Source organism: Canis lupus, chromosome 3 (genome assembly GCF_003254725.2).
Source record: "Canis lupus dingo isolate Sandy chromosome 3, ASM325472v2, whole genome shotgun sequence".
NCBI classification, from domain to species: Eukaryota; Metazoa; Chordata; class Mammalia; order Carnivora; family Canidae; genus Canis; species Canis lupus.
In genome coordinates this window covers 86,616,762-86,639,847 of record NC_064245.1, presented here as the reverse complement: position 1 = coordinate 86,639,847, position 23,086 = coordinate 86,616,762, and the positions used below count along the sequence as shown (strand labels likewise).

Below are 23,086 nucleotides of genomic sequence, written 5' to 3'. Positions count from 1 at the left end.
AGTTTGGTAGCTTATGATGTTCTGATTAATAACATCAGCCACACCACATCAAAGCACCTACACTCAGCATTGGCTGAAGCATCCTCAGAGTTCCACTTCCTCTGCTCTTTGTACATTGTTTGCACATGTCTATCCTGCTGTCTTAGATCAAAAGCTCCTGTGGATATTGGAAGCTCCATCTTACCTGTCCTACTTGCCAACTCTCCCCAATACTTCATTCCTACTCTAAGAAAAAGCATATAACATTTATGCAACAATAAAAAGAAATGGCCAAGATAAATAAGTTATGAATGTCACAACGCACAATTTGCAAGGGGAACAATTCTCTCTGGTTCTCTTCCCTTTTAGGAAAGTATTGCAAATCTCTTTCTTCTGAAATGTGAGGTGCCCTGACATCCTTCAGAATACTACCTGTACCAATGGTGCAGAAAATCCTGTCTGATTATCTGGTTCAGAAATAGTTTCTTTGAACATCCCATCATAATCAGAGGTGAGTTCTTGGCTCTGGCATTATTGCTGGCCATAATTAGCTCTAGTTAAACTGCCTCTGTGCATCCTGGCAGGCAGATCACCTACATCAATACTGCTACCAGCTTAAGCTTGCTCCAGGGAGACATTGTGTGTGACAGACTTTATCTTCAGGGCAAACTGCCATTGAATGCAGTTGCAGAATCCATCGCTCTGCTCAGTTCAGCCAGAGCCGTATTTGATCGATGGGCCTTGTGGGTGAGTGTCAGAATAATAAGGATACTAATCATTTGCAATTGCATGGCACCATTCATCCAGACATCTCGGAGAACTTTTCCTCAGTTAATTAATTCTGACAATGCCTCTGTGAGCTACTTAAGTATTATGATGCCCATTTTACAGATGAGGAGACTGACTAATGGAGAAATGGAGCAGCCTGCTCAAGCTTGCTCAACAGGGATATGAAAATTCAAAGAATACCTCTGAGTCCTCTAATCCTTTCTTTGTCCTGTCAATTAAAGCATCCGCTCATCATTACTTGCTTCTTCTTAGATAATTATGTTTTATTACTATACACTATTAAGCAGCTGCCACATTTCACCCAAGAGGTGGCCACTTTTCAATCAAAGAGTAATTTTAGCTCAGAGCAACTGTGGTAGCAAATACTAAGAAAAAGTTTAGTTGCCTCCCTTCCATTGTATCAGTCACTCTTTGCCCTTAATGACTTCTTGCTTGAGAAAGAAATCTGGTCAGAAACTTTTGATAGGTTTCACTGCACCTAAAAATGATTGAGGGTAATTTTTAACATAGGAGGGAAACATATGGCCATCGTATTGCTCAATAAGGAAGAAAAAAAGTATCTTGTTTAAAAAAAACAAACAAACATATTATTTTTCCTCAATGACAACACTACTGAAATAAACATATGAAATATTCCACATAATGAATCTGAAAGGAGAATGATAAAGTTTGAAAGCTGAAAGAGTATCCAGGTAGAAATTTTTAAACCCTCCCTTTGGTCAGGGTGTGATCCAATTTCTGTTCTTTGCAGGATTAGAGAGTTAATGGAAAGGTGAAGGGCAAAGAAGCCAAGCCTGAGACAGATGTGAAGAAAGGGAAATTTGTTTTCAAGTCCCTGCCATGACCTTTTCTTTGTTTGCTTTCTTGCACAGTAGCATGTGGCTGTGAAGGAATGTGGGGCTTAGGGAGACAAAAATATTTTGCCACTTTTACCTGAGTAACTTTGAACAAATTCTTAATTTTTCCAAACCCCTGTTTCCTCATCTGTAAATAAGGAATATAATCCACTTTGCAAGATTATAGAGAAAAGAAAATGAAAGAGTTTAGGGAATAGTCTAGTGTGGTCTTAGCTGGTAATAGATCTCAAGAAAAGGGAGAAATTGCAACTATGGTTAGTAGTTTGCCTTTCAAATCTAAACCCCCTCAAGACTTTGGAACCCTCACACATAGCTTAGCGATTCAGTAGGCTCCCTAGCGGCCCAATAAGAATTGGCCCTCCCACATGCTGTCCCGTTCCTCCTTCCTACCCTTTCCTACTTACTCATTCTATAATTCAGTCCGTTAGCATGCCTTTGAATAGGCAACTGATTCCTCTTGGGTTCTCCATCCGTTAAAAGAAAATACTGCACACACGTGCCTATTTTATCCCACATGATTATTCTAAGAAACAAATGGGTGAATAACTGAGTTAGCATTGTAAACACTAGTGTGCTATAAATTTTAAGTTTTTAAACATTACCACTATTATTTCTTAAGGCTTTGCCGAAGGAAGAAGAAACCTCATTTTAATTATTCACAGTAAGACATTAATGATAAAGAGTAAGTGGTTTACCCCTGCTAGGTAAGACTGGTTCATTTTAATAGAGGCCTTCAGTGCCTTAATCCAAAACTGGAAATATTATTGAAAATTCATGACAGAGAAAGAACATGGAGGGGGATGTATTTCAATGAGGAAACTCCTAAAATTACCCTACATGCATTTAGCCTTTAAACAAGGATCATCTATCCTGGCACATTTTTACATTTCTGCAAACCCCATGCACAGCACTCGAAGGTGATCTTGATAGAGAAATTGTAACAGAAAAGAGGTCGATGATCTGGTCAACAAACACTCAGCATTCCATTTTTCTCTCCCCCGTCTCTGCTCCCAATACCTAAAAGGTTTCCCTGTATGACAACCTCAATTTAAACTTTTATTTTTCCCCCATGGCTAAGAAGAATATTCTGCTGCATGTGTTAATTGTCCTGACAAGGATGCCTGTCCTCTTAATTTGCAACAGTGGCTGTGCTAAATGGTGCAAAATATACAAAGATCTATAGTTATGCCCCCCAATAAGAAATGCTATTAAGAAAAGGTCTTCTGCTTTTCATATAAAAATCCCTGCTGTTTCAGTGGTGGAAGAGCAAGCCCAATACAAATACAAAATCCAAGTGCCAAAAAGCTAATAAAATGATAAGCAGATCCTGGCACTGATTTTCGATGCTTGCAATGACGTGCTAAAATATGCCAAGTCATGCTCAAGAAGAACATTAGGCTGTTCCTATAAATGGGACCTAAGGATCAGCTAAAGCAATAGACTCTAATTACTATTATTAATAATAGCAAGAGCATATTAATCTTTCCTATCAGCAACCAGGTATAATATTGACCTTTTCTTTCAAAGACAGCTCTAATGCTATTATTTACTATGCCAGGCATTTTATTCTGCAGTACTCATCACAAAATGATTAACACAATGATATCCCATGCTACACTATCAAAATTCTCTTGAATGCTGTTGGGTAAAAGGGTGGTCATGCCCTTCAGCTGAAGAGCATGAGGGTCAACTCGTAAGAAAAACAGGGTAGAAGATAAACACCAGTTGAGCTAAGAAGGCCAGAATAATGACCATCGATGGTGTGAAGGTTATTGTGCATTTATCCATCCATACATCCATCCACGCATCCTTCCATCCATTCTTCTATCCCTCTATCTCTCTTAAACATATATTTGTGCCCTGCCACTACCACCAGTATACAATGAAGATAGCCCATTGATAGTAGAGGTAGGATTCCCAAGGGAGGTCAGATGTAGCAAAGATAGTTTGGACACCATATGTTTCATGCATTCTCAAACATTTGTCCTATTGGGGAAATAAGGCTTGTATACGCCAATAAAGTATGAGAGAAAATGACATCCGTCGCTTCAAGGGTAAGGTAGTTAAGAGCCAATGTGGCCTCTTTACTTTTCACTTCCCCTGCTAGAACAATTCCGAAGGCCCCTTGCTGCAAGTGGCATACTCACAAGATGGACGAAGACCACATAGTCCACATCGGTTTTGAATGAAGGAGGATGGAGACTCTTTTGTTGTATTAAGTCACTGACATTGTGAGGCTTCATCTATTCTTGCAGCTAGTGCTAATTTTCCTGACTAATGCATAAGATCCCAGCATTGTCAAAGCATGCTCAGTGATTTTGGGGCAAGTCATTCAACTTCTCAAGATCTGTTTCCTCATAGGTAGAACAAGGAATACTCATCTATAGCTTTCTATAATTTTTATTTTTTAATTTTTTGCATTCTATAATTTTTTAATGTTTCTTGAGCACATAGAGGGAAAAAGGCACTTAATTGTTGGATTTAGTCTGTAGCTTTCTCTTACTCTAAAGAAAGAATATATTGCCCCATCATTAATATTCTTACAGGTTCTTATCCATCTCTCTCTTATAATATTTACCCCACTGCATTATAATTATTTGTTCATGCATCTCTCTAGTTTTTGCATAGGACTGTGAGCTCCTCTGGGGGCAGGAATTGTCTCTTTGATCACTTTATCATCAGGACCTGGGAGAGTGCTTAGCAATCAATAATTTTTTTGTTGTTGAAATGTAATTATGAATCTTGGAAAGAAAGCTTGCAATAGCTTATCTGTCTCTCTCCTGACACCACTGGGGAAAAATTGCCATATAGGATATATAAGGAGGTTAGAGCATGGAAGCGCATACAAAGGAGGGAAAGAGGATGAGATGGAAAGAATAAAAAAGGAATTGAAAATACTAGGGGAGAGAAGAGGAATAACTTATTGATGTCAAAGGGGACACAGAGAAAGTATGAGGAAGTTAACCAGATAACATAGTAAAAAGTTCAGGTCAGAGCACAAAGGCCACCTCTAGCGGAGCACCTAATCATTTTTGAAGGAGAAAATGAAATGTGACTGAGAATTTCGAGTTCAGAGATGGGATGATCATATATCCAATATCTTTTCCTTTCAACCAGGGACATGCATTGCTGGGACTTAGAGGGAATGAAAATTTGAGATCTGATGGCAGAGCCTCAACTCTCCAGATGTCTAGGGCCAAGAAATACAAGGCAGGGTGAATTGGTCAGGATGCTGGTGACAGTTTCAAACTTGTTTGACAAGTAGAACAAGACAGGATGATACGACTAGATGCCAAGTGGAATATCAGGCCTCTGGTATTGTCTCAACTAATACAATCAGGGAAAGAAAACATTCTACTCCCTCTGTTGTTAAAAATGTCCAAACAAGGGTAGGAACCTCAACAAAGCTATCCCTACTCTTCAGCATATCACCAGGATTCTCAGAAGGCCATTTATTCTATGCTGGTTAGCAACTGGTCTTTCCCTGATTATTTCCTGTCACTTGAGCAAGAAGCCTCACTCTTTCAACATGATGTCTTCCCTATTTCTGAAACGGATTCTTTTTTTTTTTTTTTTTTTTTGAAACGGATTCTTGATGTACCGTCCCCAGTCTAGGAAAAGTGACAAAGCTAGGACACAGCACTTGATAACAATCGGCCTGACCTTTTATCAAATTTCACTCACACTCGGACTGAGGCAAGCCAAGACAAGACTCCAGCTGCACAGACCAATGTCTAGGTTGGGGATTAAATTGCAGGGTGCCAACAAACAAACAAAAACAAAAAACAAAAAACATAGCAAGCTAAAGGATATGAGAAGCAGTGTTGGATAAGTTTTGAACCTAGAAAGGCAGCAGCAGGGGTGCTTGGGTGGCTCAGTTGGTTAGATGTCTGCCTTTGGCTCAAGTTATGATCCCGGGGTCCTAGGATCAAGCCCCATGTTGGGCTCTGTGCTCAGCAGGGAGCCTGCTTCTCCCTCTCCCTCTGCCTGTCACTATCCCTGCCCTTGCTCCCTCCCTGTCTGTGAAAGAAAGAAAGAAAGAAAGAAAGAAAGAAAGAAAGAAAGAAAGAAAGAAAGAAAGAAAGAAAAAGAGAAAGAAAGGCAGCAGCAAAGGCAAAACAAAAATGAAGTCAAAGATCGGTAGGTGGGTGGCACTGGGGTAAACAAGAGAAGAGTAAGAAGTGCAAGGGAAGAATGCTTCAACACCAGTATTGCCTAGAATAGAAATGTAGACCTCAAATATGTAGACCTCTCACTATGTCCACATTTCAGGCAAGTGGTGGGAAGAAGAAAGGCAATAGAAGAGCTCATCTGTTGATTGTAAGACCATTCACTGGAGGTTGAACACATGACTTCCATTCATATTCCATCATAGAAAGCTCAGCTCAGTTCTGCCTTTATGCCCCAGATCAAGTACCTGATGCCCTTTCTCAGCACTTAAATTCTGAAAACCATGTCCCTAGATAGTTCTGTATCTAGATAAGGAATTTCTACCTTGTATACTTGCTGCCTCAGCTTCCCTGGTTGCTCCTGCTATGTATATTGATTTACAGGCCTAAGCAGGACTTCTGAAGGCTAGAATTCCACTGCTGAATTTCACAAACCTGATGATGTAAGCCTTTTGGGCATCAGAGCTTGTACACCCACTGCCTGAGTCTCTCTGCTCAGTGTACCCTTATCCCTCTACCTGTATTTTTCATGTCACCTCTGCATTAACTGCCTGGACCTCCTCACCTTTTCCACTTTCTCCAGGACCATTGTGTTCCTGGAGTTCCAGCATCCCTCTCTTCAATGCAGATAGGTCAGCGTGTCCTAGTCCTAGATAGTGACTCTTTAGTTTCTCAGGTTCTAGCTGAATTCCAAGTTCCAATTCTATACTGAAAACGCTAATTACATCAATGGGTATGGATTTCACTCAGTCTAAGACGTTAGCTGATTTTGCCTGCTTCTTCATAATTTTCAATAAAGCCTGAATTTTTAAAAAGATTTATTTATTTACTCATGAGAGACACAGAGAGAGAGAGGGAGAGACACAAGCAGAGGGAGAAGCAGCTTCTTCTAAGGAGCCCAATGCGTACTCGATCCCGGATCCCGGGATCATGACCTGAGCGGAAGGCAGACGCCCAACTGCTGAGCCACCCAGGCATCCCAAGTCTGCATTTCTTTAGCCAATATTGCCAGTGTAATCACTTTGTTTGTTTGTTTGTTTGTTTGTTTGTTTGTGGAAGGAAAGTCTCCAGTCACAAGTTCCATGATTTATCCCTTTGCCTAGTTACACAGAATTGTGTAACACGACTGTCCAACTGGAATGATATTATGGTGACTGGATTATGTCAATCATGATGCATTCTAGAGTAAGAGTCTCAAATTCACACAATCGAAGGGTCCCCACATACCACCTGAACAAATTGTAGTTTGTTAGCAGGGAAGGAAAGGAGAATAACTGCAGTGGACTCTGTTTACTGTATTTTATTTTTATATGAAAACATTGTAAAGTTAATTAAAAAGAGTTCTTGCTCTGGCAATACCCAAACAGAGATCAATTGAACACCTCTACTTATAAATTGGAAGCCAAGATAGATGTTAAGTTCCATGCCCCACATGTCAGGAAAAGCCACTATGTATTTGGAGAAAATCATGAAAATATTGGAAGTGAGGGAAAAATGGAAGGAGGAAGACTTCCAAAAGCAAAATTGTCTCACTCCACAACTTTGCTAGGACCCATAAATATATGGCCCCTATTGACTATGGCATAGAAAATTATGTCCTCCAATTTTCATTCTTGCCCTCCTACTTTATAAGGGCACCATTAAATTTTCACTGCACAGTGCTGACCAGCTAAAAACCACAGTTTGCAGCTGGATGTGACCAGGCTGAGCTTTCTATGATGGAATATGAACGGAGGTCATGTGTTCAACCTCCAGTGAATGGTCTTACAATCAACAGATGAGCTCTTCTATTGCCTTTCTTCTTCCCGCCACTTGCCTGAAATGCGGACATAGTGAGAAGTGATCATGGATGATGCGGTGAGGGCAAAACACAGAACAAGTAACAGAAAGAGGGTAGTTCCCTAAGACTATGGGGCCATTAAATAAGACTATGCTGCTTATACTAACACTGCCACATGATGGGGATATACACTACTTCCTTGTTTAGGCCACTGTCATTTTTGTCTTTGTTCACCACACTGGGCAGATCATTATCCTAATGAAAATGAACTCTTCCTCATTTCAAACAGTAGATTTTGCAAGCTTTTGCCAGGTCTCTAATAGTTCCAGCCCAATCTTACCTCCCTCATTCTCCATAAATAGCTTCATATCTTACTTCTCTGCTGACATTTCTGGCAAGTAAGGGGAATTTGCTGAAATTTTTAAATCCTTCAACCCACAAATCCATCAGCATCCATGTCTGTTTTGACTTAAGACCCTCTTGCCATCACAGAGTAAGGGGCACAGAGCATGGATTCTCAAGGAAGTTAATCTTTTCTTTCTCTCATATGATGTTAACATTACCCTCTTTATTGTTATATTACCTTTGGCATTAATATTCGCTCAAGTTGTTCAACTGCGTGAGTGTGTGTGTGTGTGTGTGTGTGTGTGTGTGTGCACGCACACGCTTGGAAAGTAGGGGTGGAATTGAGGAGAGAGCAGCTTAAGAAAGTGATTGAAGAGCAACCCCCATCTCAGACTTTGTGATTTTCATCACAAAATATCTAGGAAACACAGAAAGAGATGAGAGTGCATAATAAACCGAGAAACTAAGATTGACAACTAATCTACTGCCAAAATCTTAGAGGAATTTCCTCTAATTATAATATTCATGGAGTGGAAAAGAGAAACACAATTGTCAGGTGACATTAACACATACCTCGTCACTTGCAGGAGATCAAAACTGCTGATGTGAAGGACAATGCAGAGGCACTTCAATATAGTTGCCTGTCTTGGCTCAAGAAAACAAGAATCTGTGACAACCACCAACCACAGATAGGTTGTATAGCCACAGCTTGACCAAACAGAACATAGAACATGGATTCTTTTTTTTTTTTTAAGATTTTACTCATTTATTCATGAGAGACAGAGAGACAGAGAGAGAGAGCCAGAGACACAGGCAGAGGGAGAAGCAGGCTCCATGCAGGGAGCCCGACGTGGGACTCGATCCCGAGACTCCAGGATCACACCCTGGGCTAAAGGCAGACACTCAACTGCTGAGCCACTCAGGCATCCCTAGAACATGAATTCTAAAGTAGCTGTGCATGTGGGATATATATGTGTGAATATGTGTATACATGTATGTACACAGCAGATCACACGTACCACACACACACACACTCCACCCCAGATTCCCCAATTTAAACTTCTAAATATTTTCAGGAACTGCAATTTCAAGCATTCTATACATCCAAGACACAAGAGTTAAGCTATGGCAAATTTTCATCTTAGAATACAATGGGGAGAGGGGGGAAAAAAAAGACATGTAAGTGGAACACTGTTTTGCCTTTATTGTTTCACGCGAGGGAAGAAGTACTCACTCCTTTTGATCATCCACCAGTAAATTTCTCAGCAAGTAATAATAGCAGCTATTTATCGGTTGCTAAATACGACCACTGACTGGAAACCTAGTTGCTCAGATTCTAATCCCAGTTCCACATCTTACAAGCTATGTGACCTTGGGCAAATTATCTAACATGTTACCTCAATTTCTTCTACTATGAAAGGAGAGTAAACATAGGAGAATTCCGTGAGTTAGTATGTTTGACGTATTCAGGGCACTATGTTTTTTATATCAGTTTCAATCCTCCTACGACACAGTGAGGTATGTGCTATTATAGTGTCCATTTCACACAAAGGGTAAAGTGGGCCTTAAAAGAGGCAACGTACTTTTCTAATAATTGGTAGACCCCGAATTTGTTTTACCGTATCTGGCTGATGTCCTCATTACTGCAATATTCTCTTTTTTCACAGCACCCTAAGAACAAGGAGACCCTCCTAAGACCAAACATCACCATCAGATGGCTGCTAGACACCAAAATGTGGCATTGAGACATGAATATCAACCAATCTGTTCGCTTAGGATCTGAGCAGGGGACTTTAACAGTAAGCTAGGGCTGAGTGAAAGGGCATGACAAGGTCCTCCATCAACCTCCGGTGGATACCCTGTTGTTTAAAGGTGAGGACACTGAAAAAAGAAAAAGAAACGGTTACAGTGAAAATACCGTGCACACTAAAAGGAGGAAAGAGCAATCACGATGCAGAAAAAGAACGGTTTAAAAAGTCACTAAAGGAATCCGAAATTGCAGAAATTGTCTGCTTTGTAATCTTAATAGAAATGAAAACTACAGTCTTTGAATAAAGAGATGAAAAATGAGATTATATGAAAATAAGTCAAGATAAGAAGGGAGTTGGCTGAGAGGCAGGTAGAAATATAAACAGGAATTTGACATGATAAAGAAAGATTATAAGGAGATTAAAAATGCAATAATAGAGGAGAAATCTGCATTAAAAGCAATAAAGAGCAGAATTAACACTATAGAATTAGTGACGATGAGTTTGAACTCTAGAATCTGCAGAAGAAATGCACAATGAAGAAGAAAAACTCAAAGATGCAGACAATGGTGATGAGGATGAAGACCCGAAAAAAGGTCAAATGTGGGGATACTTGTCTTTTTTTAGAAGCACAAATGACAACAGAGACAGTTACTAACGCTATGTTTGAAAAAACATGTAACCTATGTTCCATGAGTTTGCAGATCAGAAAAGATTACATAATACATGAGACAATTTTGTTTATAATGCATTTATAGGTCAATGTTACTGCTTATTATGTAAGTATGATATGCACATTCAGGAAAAATCAGAAAATGCAGAGAAGCAAGAAAATATTTTTAAAGTCGCCTGCATCTCTATTACATAAATGCTACTAACTCCATGCCGTAGCTTATTGTAGACTATTTGTGAACATTAATTAGATCATACAACATACAAAACATACATAATGTTTTGCAATACACCTTTATCCCATATCTGGGCTACATATTTTCTCTTCAAAAACAATATATTTTCTCAATAAGTAAAATACATTTACAGCTAAAAATACAAGCACTGCATAAAATTATAAATAAGAAAAAACTTGGGGGTAACTGAGGGGCTCAGTCTGATGAGTCGGGCTCTGTGCTCAGTGCAGAATCGGCTTGTCCCTCTCCCTCTGCTACCCCCTGCTTGCGTGCTCTCTCTCCTAAATAAATAGTCTTTTAAAAAAATTAAATTAGATTAATTAATTCACCCCAAATTTCATCGGCCCAGAAAGAAACAGTCATCATTTTATACAACACTCTTTACAATATGTCTGTACAAATGGGAACCAATAAATATAGATTAGCTACAGATCTGACTAAAAGTAAACATTTATAAATAGAAATATAAATAAATATAGAAACTATTTTATGTAAATGAATCATCAAACCAATGCTATATTGATTTTACCTTTTTTTTTTTTTTTTTACTTAACAATGTATTGGATATATTTCCAATATATCAAATGATAGAAATTTATTTTATCCTGTTGATTTCATCCTAATTATCTTATATGGCCATGCCATGATTTATTTGATGCACTGCCTATTGATGAGCACTTAGATTAGGTTTAAACCTGCTTATGGCTTAGTTTTCTCATCTGTATAATGGGAATAATTAATACTAGTCTCAGATAACTTTAGAGATAAGTGAGTTGATACGTGTATAAAACTTTAAAAAGGGCAGCCCGGGTGGCTCAGTGGTTTAGCGCCTGCCTTCAGCCCAGGGCCTGATCCTGGAGACCCGGGATCGAGTCCCACATCGGGCTCCCTGCATGGAGCCTGCTTCTCCCTCTGCGTGTGTCTCTGCCCCTCTTTCTCTCTCTGTCTCTCATGAGTAAATAAATAAAATATTAAAAAAAAAGACTTTAAAAAGTACAGTATGTGATAAGAATTATATGTTTGATATTTTTAGTTATATTTATATGTTCTTTTTCAGTCACAAATATAGCTATAATGAAGAAAAATCTTTACTTGTACATTTCTATATGTTAATTCGATTTTATTCTAAGCAGGACTAGAATCAGGTTTTTTTTTGGGGGGGTCTAAAATGCAACTTTTAAGAAATAAATTTTAAAATTACACATAAAAATACCTAAGGCCTTAGAAAGGAATCACACGAATGAGGGATTCTAAAGCTTGTTCTTTGTTGCCATCTTGAAAAAGATAAGCCTCATTCCTTAAGAAAACGTTTTGCCCAAGAAAGCAAGGACTGTATTTGCTCTATTCACTTATTTTTGACAGAATCTACCACAATGCCAGGCACATATTAGGTCTTCAATAAATATTGCTTGGACGAACTAAGTGGAATTAATGGATCAAAGAGAATGAAAATTTAAAATCTTGGCAAAGTTGGCAAACTCATCTCCTAATATTTGTACCAATCTAAGCCCCTCTCCAAAATGCATAAGAATACTCATTTCTTCATGGCTTTACCAACCATGGGCATTTTTATTGTTGTTTTTGGTTTTATTTTGCCACACCAAAATTTTTAAAAATATTGTGGAATTTTTTGTATCTTTGCATCTCAGGTCACACTTAGAAAGGTCTTCAGTGCTCCAAGATGATAAACGTAATCGCCCATGTTTTTCTCTCAATGTTTTACATCTTTTATATAAATATTTGATTCCTCCAGAATGCATTGCATTATAAAACATTATTTACAAATCCAATGTTTTAGATGCTTAGCCAGTTTTTCCTCTGAAAATTTTAATTGATTCTTATTTTCCCAACTGGTACCAAATACCGTCTATATTATACACTAAATTTCAGCATATATTTAAGTTGGCATCTGGATTCTCAATTTTGTTTTAATGATCTATTAAAATTTCAGCTGGGATTGCTTTGGATTCATTAATTAATTTAGAAAAAATTGACATCTTTACCATATTAATCCATGCTACTCAAGAATAACATATGTCACTCTATTTATTGGAATCATCTTTTATGACCCTTGGTAGGGTTTTGGGGTTTCCTCATATAAATTTAGCATATTTTGTTACATTTGTTCCAAGGTCTTTATGATTTTTTTTAATTCTTAAAAATGCAATTTTTCTTCATTATGTTTTCTAGTTGACTATTATTTGTCATGTAAATAATCTGTTGAATTTATATTTAATTTTGTAGCCAGTCTCCTTACTTAGTTTTTAAATAAAATTTCCTAGTTATTTAATTATAGGTTTTCATTTGATTATATTTACTTTTCTCATTAAGCATAATCTTTTTGTTATTTTAGTAATATATCTGCACATTATTAATAAAAATAATAACGAATAAAATAACGGATTACCTCAAATAATTTTCCTTGCCAGAAATAATCAATATTTGGTGAAGTGTCTTTATGCATACAACAACTAATAATTTTAATCTATTTAGTCAGACATAGTAGGGGTAGACAGACACAAAATATGGAAATATGCTAATATGTTAGTATTAAATTTAAAAGCAGTTAATTTAATTTACCTGAATTTAAAGAATATTAAGAAAATTTAGTCAATCTAAAGGAATGAATATATTTTACTTAAAAGATTTTTTATTTGGTTTCTAAATTATGAGATATTGAATCCTTTAAATTTCTCTGGGTTTAAGGAGATAAACATTAAAAATATTGAGAAGCTGCTGCATGATGTATTCAAATACATGTTCAAGACAACCTTGAATGATTCTTTACTATCAAACATGAAGTAGACTTACACATTTTCGCACACTTTATCACCCCCTTAATTACCTTTTCGATGCACATATTTTGTTTCAAATTGCTAGCATTTACATTAAGCTCTGCAGTTCTCTCAGTCAGTCTTATTTTTACATTTAAATAGATTTAATGGTTTTATGAATACTTGTTCCATTGGGGGCAGTGCCTTTATTTTAGTCCCCCTTTCAATTGGCTTTTTTTTTTAAGACTTATCTTATTGTTTATTTTTGAGAGAGACAGAGTGTGAAAGTAGGGCGAGAGACAGAGGAAGAGAATCTCAAGCAGATGCCTTGCTAAGCTTGGAGCCCATCACAGGACTCAATCTCATAACCCATGAGATCATGACCTAAGCTGAAACCAAGAGTTGGATGCTTAACAAACTGAGCCACCCAGGTGGCCCTTAGTTGGCTTTTAGTAGATTTTTTTTCCTTATGAATAGTTTATGGGTTCTAGCTTCTCTTTTTACAAGTTTATATGTTTTTTGTCCTGCATGTCTATTGTCCTGTGTACTTGAGCATATCTTGGCTTGATATGACAATTTAGGTAGTGCTTTATTTTCCTTAGGATTTTGTAGACTTTCCTATAGTTTTCTGAGAAGTCTGGGGTTCCTGTGACATTTTTACCCTAGAAAACAGACTTGGCTTTTCTACATGAATGTCCAAAGAATATTTTTCTTTGTGATTAAAAATATAGATACAGTTACATACATATTTTTCTGTTTCAATTTACGTTTTATTTTTATTTTCTCATTTGTTTGAGAATGTACTTAGTGAGTACTTAATATATAAGATTATGACTCAATTTGTGGGGAATCTATAACATTCCATCATCCACTATGTAATACAATCTCTATAGTAGCAATGTAGCCTTGTAAATTTGTTTTTATTTCCTGGATTCAGAATAGTTTCTATTGATACATGAATTGCATTTAATTCATTATTTTACTGCAAGTTGATGTTTAGAATACTTCAAGTTGATGTTATATATGTTTACCTAACTTTCATTTGATATAGTTGTTTGGTACTCCCATATTTCTTTTACATAGGTGATCATATCTTCTATCTTCTATAAATATTGATAGCTTTAGATCTTCTCTTTCAATCTCTACGCCTGTTATTTCCTTTTCTTTTTTAAGGTCTTTCACTAGGACCTTTGGTACTGGTACATTTTTTAAAAAATGTATAGTGGGCTTTGACTCCTTATAGAGAATGCATTTAAATTTCTCTGTTTTGTATGTTCACAAAATGTAGTGAATATTATGATGCCCTGGCCAGATCACCTCCTGAAGCTGTCATTTTCTCAGCTGGTGGCATATCAATATCTCTCATCTAACTCCCTCCAACACTTGACTTGGGTGAGGTGACCCTCTTTGCACATGGCCCTTTCCCAGGGATACACTATGTCTAATAACAGGTAGCTTTGGTTGTATAAAATTATGGCCTTCTTGTTTCAGATGAGCTCAGCTCTAAATGGGTATGCTGGCTCCCATGCTCCTTATATCATTAGGTAAGGCCTGTTATAATTTCAAAACAGTTGACTTTCTCTTGCCCAATACTGCTTCCTCTACTCTCCCCAAGTGCCAGTACTGTCCATTGGAGCACTTAATAATTCTACACAAAAATGTCTCAGAGCCGACTTTCCACCAGTAACACTAAGATAAGAAGATTTCTTAAGTTTTAAGTTTAGTAACAATTTTTTTAATCATGAGTACATGCTAAAGCTATTTAACATTTTTTCATCCATTTAGATTTTGATTGATTTTTCTACTATATTAATGTGATATATCATCATATTGATAGACTTTCTGATGTTAAGTCAACCTTGCTTCAAAGGACAAAGCTCGGGATCCCTGGGTGGCGCAGCGGTTTGGCGCCTGCCTTTGGCCCAGGGCGCGATCCTGGAGACCCGGGATCGAATCCCACGTCGGGCTCCCAGTGTATGGAGCCTGCTTCTCCCTCTGCCTATGTCTCTGCCTCTCTCTCTCTCTGTGTGACTATCATAAATAAATAAAAAAAAAAAAAAAAAAAAAGGACAAAGCTAATGTAAGGATCATAATATATTTTATAAAACATATTGGATTTACTTATATATAATATAAAATATAATTTTATATATATTTGATTTTTAAATCTGCATTCATAAGCGAAGTGAGCTTATTACTTCTTTCTCTTATATTGTCCTTAATCAAATTTGTAACAAAAACTAAACAAGCCTTATTAAATTAGTTGGAAGTTTTGGCTATAGTATTAATCAGGATAGATGAGGCTAACCTGTAAAAAAAAAAAAAGAAAAAGAAAAAAAACCCTTCAAATCTTAGTTTTCCAAGTGCAGCATTTTATTTGTTTCTCATGCAAATTAGTACGAAGTGAGAAATATTATAGCTTTCAACATTTCTCTTTTGGAGTCATCTTTCACGTAGTGCCTCAGTGACCATGTTTCTTTGATGTTGCTGCTCTGAACTTGAAATGTGAGGCCTTTTTATTGCCATGCTTGAAACGGACAGGTCACTTCTGTTCACAATCTAATGACCAGAACCGGTCATATGATCCCAGCTAACTCTAATGGGGTCTAGAAAGTAAAGAATTCTATGTCTAGGGAAGAGAGGAGAACTAGACGTTAATGAGCACCATTTCATCCTCTGTTTTCTGTAACAACATGTATAAGAATCATGTACTGTGCTTTATTTTTTTATTTTTTTTTTTATTTATTCAGTCATGAGAGACACAGAAAGAGAGATTGAGGCAGAGACAAATGAGGAGGGAGAAGCAGGCTCCATGCAGGGAACCCAACGTGGGACTCGATCCTGGGACTCCAGGATCATGCCCTGGGCCAAAGGTGGCACTAAACCGCTGAGCCACCCAGGGATCCCCTGTATTGTGCTTTAAAAATAAATGCAAGAGGGGCACCTGAGTGGCTCAGTCAGTCAAGCACCTGATTCTTGATTTTGGCTCAGGTCATGATCTCAGGGTTGTGAGATCAAGCTCCATGTTGGGCTCTGCACTCAGCATGGCGTGCTTGAGACTTTATTTCTTCCTTTCTCTCTCTGCTCCTCCCCACCACATCCTCTCTCTCTCTCTCTCTCTCTCTCTCTCTCAAATAAATAAGTAAATAAGTAAATAAGTAAATAAATAAATAAAATCTTACAAACATAAAAACAAAAAAAAAACATGTAACCTAGTTCAGGTTACTTGACTTCAGCTTGTCTTAGCTTCTCAATTGCAGAATGGAAACAATAATAATAGTATGTCTCATACAAGGTTGTTGTGAGTTCTTTTTTTTTTTTTTTTTTTTTTTTTTTTGGTTGTTGTGAGTTCTAAATGATTTTGTGAGCCTAGGACATATTTAACACTAAAAATTATAAACTGTTGTTTCAAAGAGGGGAAAACTGGAAATATGTGTCAGAGTAGAATCCTTAGTTTTCAGAATGATGTTTACTGTTGAAGGATTCAGACTTTGAATCTAGGTTGAAATCCTGATTGTAATTCTTAGGAGCTTTCTGTCTTCCAGCAGGTCATTTAACTTTTCTGTGTTTCAGTTTTCACATCTGTCAAATGGGATAATGATAACTATCTCAGAGAATTAACTGAGCTCTTAAATATTAAATGTTGAACACAGTGGGTGGCCCATAGTAAGAGCTGCAAGAAAGGCTCATTACCACTAACAGCTTGGTGTCTGAGGGTAAAACACAGTTTCTTGACTCTACTGAGTGTTGTGCCTGGGGGTAGGTGGGAGTGCATGCTTGTTTTCTAAAAATTTTAATATGGTTATGTAGTAAACCTTTCAAACCTGAAAAGTTTAGCAAAATCCCATCACAATGCAAACGTTCATATGTTTTTTTCCTTTTCTTTAAATAAAAGGTTGACCTATATAACAAAATCTTTTTAAAAAAATTTAAAATATTTTATTTAAATTCAATTTGCTGACATGCAGTATAATACCTAGTGCTCATCTCATTATGTGCCCTCTTTAATGCCTGTCACCCATTTACACCATCCCCTCACCCACCTCCCCTTCTGTAACCCTTTGTTTGTTTCCCAGAGTTAGGAGTTTCCCATGGTTATAACAATTTCTTATTATGAAATTATCTCTTCTTCTTAACTCATAAACTCTTTGCAATTTGAACTTTCCTTATTTTTAAACAAATATTTATTCACTTGCTCATTCCTCATTTCTGCAGAGAATTTTGTTATTCAAAATTCAAAGGCCCAAAGGAAACATGTTGAACATCTATGTTTCTCTATAAAGTTTACATTAAAAAGTAGATGTTCAGACTCATATCTACTATGTAAGATTGATGTGATTCCTAGAAATCATGTAGCCTGAACTCAGGATAATCTGTTTGACCAGGAAAAAATGCACTTGATATTAAAATTTTGTGTTAGCTTGTATAACTTTTTGTTCTAAGGAAAGTTCTTGTTATCGTCATTGGCATAATTTCTAGGTAAAATGTAGGAAACCTTTTCTATTTAATCTTTCCTAGTTTTGTACCTGGTACTATTCTGGAGTCTGGGAATAAAACATTGAAGAACACAAACAAGCTCCCTGTCTTCATGGAGATTGCAAGTCAATGAGGAAAAGGCCACCATACAAATAGAGAGATGCATAATGTGCATGAACTGAAAATTTCAACAGAAAAGAAATTAAGGGCTAATACACACTCACTTTTAAGCTCATAAACTATAAAAGAAATCCATTTAAGAATGAAACATCCTTAGCTCTCAACTTGGACTTTAAAACCAACAATAACACAATTATTCATATAAGCAAAGAAATGAAATCAACCTAAATATCCAAAAAGAGAGAAATGTTCAAATGAATTATGGTGCCCTCACACAATGAAAGATTATGCAGTCCTCTGCTCTGAGGGAACATGAGATTAAGCAGTCACAGCATTCTACCCTCTGGGCATATCAATCGTAGCTTTATGAATTGGATATCATTTCAGCACATTTAAGACTGAAACAAGAAATAGATCTTCTCAGTTAGCCACCTTGAGTCACCTGATCCTATTTAAAAGGCTCTTGAACATTAAATGGCTCTTTGAAACAGTCTTTTTATACCTTAAGTGCAACTTGAATCAGAAACACATATATTTTGTAGCTATTTGAATCACAAAAATGATTGAGTTTTTGTCAGTTTAAGAGAGATTATCAGCTCTGCATATCATATCTTTGAAATGCCAATGGACTCTCTTCTTCAGGATTTTTACTGAAAAGAGCACATACTTTATTGTCAGATACAGCTCGATTTGCATCTCCGCTTTATCCATATGTTGCCTTCGCTAATTCTCTACATTCTCTTTAGTGCATTTTACTTACCTGTAAAATGGGGATGACAATAAATGGTTTGAAGGTATTGAGTGGGTTCAGGTTTATAGAGCATCTAGAACTCTGTTTGGCTTTTTTTTTTTTTAAGGTTTTATTTATTTATTTTAGAGATAGAGAAAGAGAGAGAGAGAGAGCAGGATGAAGAACATAGGGATAGGGACAAGCAGACTCCACCTTGAGCGTGGAGCCTAATGTGGGGTGCAGAGCTCAATGCAAGGCTTAATCCCATGACTCTGAGATCATGACATGAACTGAAATCAAGAGTTGGACACTTACTTAACCAACTGAGCCACCCAGGCAGCCCACTCATAATAGACATTTAAAAAGGATTCTTTTTTTTTTTTTCTTTGTAGCTTCCATGTGCCAGGGGCAAAACCTAAAGATGCCTAGCTTTGGTTAGAGGCTCTTCCTTATGAAAGAAAAGAGAAAAATGGAACTCCAAGAGCTTTGCTTTTGCAGTCTCAGAAATAGAAGGAAAATAGAAGGAGAAAGAGACAATGTGGGCTCATGCCAACTGGGTGACCCAGTTTCATAATAAAGTCAGACAAGAAATGAAAGCCCAAATCTGTCATTCAAATAGTGTGGAGTTGATGTCAAGGATTCCAGCCTTTCTCAAAGTAAGATAAGGACGAAGGTCCATTGACAGCATAAATGATGTACTTTTAGATGATACGACAATAATTTTTAATTAACGGTGACTTTTTATGACCAATATACCATTTTTTACAATAAATTGTTTATAAAATTGAAGCAAGTTGATTTTAGAAAAATAAATAGCAGTACAGGTGGTACTCAATCGTGACCAAAGTAATAAAGGTAGTACACCTGAACGTTTAAAGTTTGGGAACCACTACATCAGTCACAGTCAGGAAGGAGGGCTTGTCGTAGTCCATCTGGGCTGCACACACACCTTAAACTGGGTTGGCTTATAAATAACAAACATTTATTTCTCACACTTTTGGAAGTTGGGAAATCCAAGATCTTCTGCGACAGCAGATTCAGTGTCTGGTGAAGGCTTACCTTCATTGACAGTTCGCTTCCCAGTATAATCCCACATGGTGGAAGAGGCAAGGGACCTTTCTTAGTCACTTATGTGAGGGCACTGAATGGGGGATCTGCCTTCCAATCAAACCATTTCCCAAAGGCCTCCACCTTCTAATACATCACCTGGGGGATTAGATTTCAATTTATGAATTTGGGGGGAGCACAGACATTCAGACTATAGCACAGCTTAAGAGTTAAAGCAGTAGGATATTCTGAAGGCAGCATTATTATAACTGTCAGGCATTTATTGCTCTGAAAGCTACTTAAGTGCCCCTGACCTAGCTCCCAGCACTGTACCATGTACACAGTGTATGTCTGGGGAACGTTAGTTCCTTTCTCAATCTTTTGACACTTGCTCTGTTCCTTGGCATTTTAAATGCTTTGCCATTGGTGATTAGACCCTCTCATCATATCTGTCAAAAGGGCCATGACTGCAGAGGCCAAATTCCCTTTCTCCCCCTGGTCCTGAGTGCCAGGGCCTTAACAATTCAGGGAAATGTCAAGCTTGGTCAGAAACTTTCCTAAATTGTGCACTTTTCTAAACTTTCCGTAGGACAGGCAATTCTGTACTTCAATTTTCGACTATTAGTCCACAAAATCTTAAGGAAAATCAGCGATGCCAGGACCTTTCCATTTAAAGAATGGTGAAGTCAAACCAGCCTGAATATCTTCCATTTCGGCTGAGAGCACCGTTAAGTCCTGCCTGGCAAAATGATAACCGCCAAGTGAGGCACTGTTAGAAGCTGGATATCCAATTGTGAAGAGCAAATGCAGAGATGTAGTTTCTGCTGGCATCTGGAAAGCAAACATCCCAGATATAATTAGACACATGAGCATACCCAGAAACCAAGAAACCAGCATGACTAATGACAGGGAAGGGACAATTTAAAAATTATATGACCTCTTCTCAAATGCAAAAGGGCCTACGCTAGGGAAATACAACCCCCAAAACATGTACTTCATCGAATGAAATCAGATTATATAAGTCTTTATTAACCAGAGGTCAAAAATCTAGACTTCTAGAAAGGAATAAAGTATGTTTTACATGTGTCCTCAGTGTCACTACAATAAAAATTCACTGTTAAAGACTAAATAATAAAAAGAAGGTACTGTCCATTAAACAACTATTGCATTCCAAACAATGTACACATATTATGTTATTTGACTTATTCATTCAACAAATATTTATTAAGCATCTAATACATTATTATAAGCCAGAGACTATCAAAGTGAAGAAGACAACATCTTTCTCCTCAGGAATGTTCTATGTCAGTGAAAGAAAGAACAAGTAAAATAATAAATAGGCGATATAACTTCAGATATAAATAAGTACCATGAAGAAAAATAAAGCAAGTAAGGATTAAAGAGTGGCTAAGAGGACAAGCCATTGTGTGCAGAAGTGATCAGGGAGGGCCATGTGATGAAGGGCATTGGAGCTTATAATTTAAAGAAGATCACAGGGTAAGTTAAATAAAATTACAAGGACCAATGGCAAGAGCAGAGGACCAGGTCTTAAGGCTAAGGCAGGAATGAACTTGACCTGTTTAAGGAAGAGCAAAGAAATCTCTGCAATTGGAACTAATTGAGAGGGGGGAGAGAGACAGGGGGCATAGAGAGAGAGCTAGAAATCTCAGCAGAAACTGTCCATTATGTAATTTTCCCAATAATCTGATGGGCAAGGTTCTTGATCTTAGATTTTAAAATGTGATTTAGAAAAACAGGGAGGTGGTGCCTGGTGACCCAGTCAGTTAAGCGTTGGACTTTTTTTCAACTCAGGTCATGATCTCTGGGTAGTGAGATCCAGCCCCAAGCTGAGCTCCACGCTCAAAACAGATTCTGCTTGAGATTCTCTCCCTCTCCCTCTGCCTTTCCCACTTGTGTGCTCTCTCTCTCTCTCCCAAATCATAAATAAACCTTTCAAAAATATTTAAGAAGCTAGGAAGCTGCTCCCAAAGTTACTGTTTTAATACACATAACTCTGAAAAGCCAGTATACATAAAATAAAGAATATAGTATTATAGTGTGTGAAATTACATTATATAATATATAGCTATGATTAATTATATATAGTTATATTTTATTAACATAATTATGAATAATGCATACTACATTTATGCTAATATTAATTATATATTACATACTATTATATAATATGTGTTTTATTATATAATAATAGAATATAAATATATCATATTAATGTATAATACCTTGACTATATAATGCTATATTACATATTACATAATCGCATTATCTATTATTATAGATATATAATTATACTATATATAGATTGATGGGATATAATTTAGGTAATATGGTACATGGAAGTGAGTGCTGGATGTGCAATTTTAAATCTGCGTTCTGATAATCTATCAAGTCAGTTGGAAGTCTTACTGACCATTTATAACAAATCTTGCTTTACAACTTCAAAATTTATATTAATGCAATATGATTCCATTCAGTTCATACTTACAGAAACAAAGCATGTATCTAGAAGTTTTTTTTTTTTTTTTCTCTTTTTGTAAGATTTATTTATTTATTTGGGAGAGTTCTCTCTCCAGAGAGTGGGGAAGGGGCTGAGGGAGAGAATCTATTAAACCAACTCCATCCTGAGTGTGAAGCCCAAAGTGGGGCTCAATCCCCTGACCCCTTGAACCGAAACCAAGAATGTGACTCTTAACTGACCGAGCCAGCGAGGTGCCCCCAGAAGTGCTTCTGAGGGTGGAAAGGGCTTCAGAGAAGCTTTCATCCAAGGAATTTGAGTATTTCGGTGGCATGTAGAGCCACTTCTGAAGTCGAAGCAACCAGGCATTGAGCAGGGACACGCTGACATGGAGATAGGATCGGGGGCGTGGGTTGAAGAGGCTGATTTGAATGAGACTTAAAATAGAAAACATTGCAATCTTGATAAAAATATAAACTTCTTTTCCCTGGAATGAATGAGTTTGTTTAATTGGTTGTTTTGATAACTTCCATATGGAAAAATAAACAAGCAAGAGTATGAAGTAAAACTGCAAAAAGAATTAAAAAAAAACAACAGAGGGCAGTACCTCTACCAGATATTAAAGCATAGTGTAGACCACCTTTAATTAAAATACTGTGGTAATGATACATGAGTAGACAGTTCACATGGAGCAAAATGTAAGTCCGTAAGCACACCCACGTTGTCAGTGAAAATATAGGATATGATAAAAATACTACCTCAAATCAGTGGGTATTTTAGCTTCCTAGGGCTGCCATAAAAAGGAACCACAAACTGTGACTCAAAACTATATAAATGTGTTGTCTCACAGCTCTGGAGGCCGAAAGTTTGAAATCAAGTGTAAGCAAG

The 23,086-nt window shown here is 37.1% G+C and overlaps 1 long non-coding RNA gene across 1 annotated transcript in view; it reads right to left on the bottom strand.

Moving 5' to 3' along the window:
* Positions 1-6,441, bottom strand: part of LOC118354353 (uncharacterized) — a 28,264-nt gene extending 21,823 nt beyond the window's left edge. The window contains exon 1 of the long non-coding RNA XR_004814762.2: positions 6,360-6,441. This is a non-coding gene — a long non-coding RNA (uncharacterized LOC118354353). The remainder of the gene's footprint in view (positions 1-6,359) is intronic.
* Positions 6,442-23,086: the final 16,645 nt, after the last annotated feature.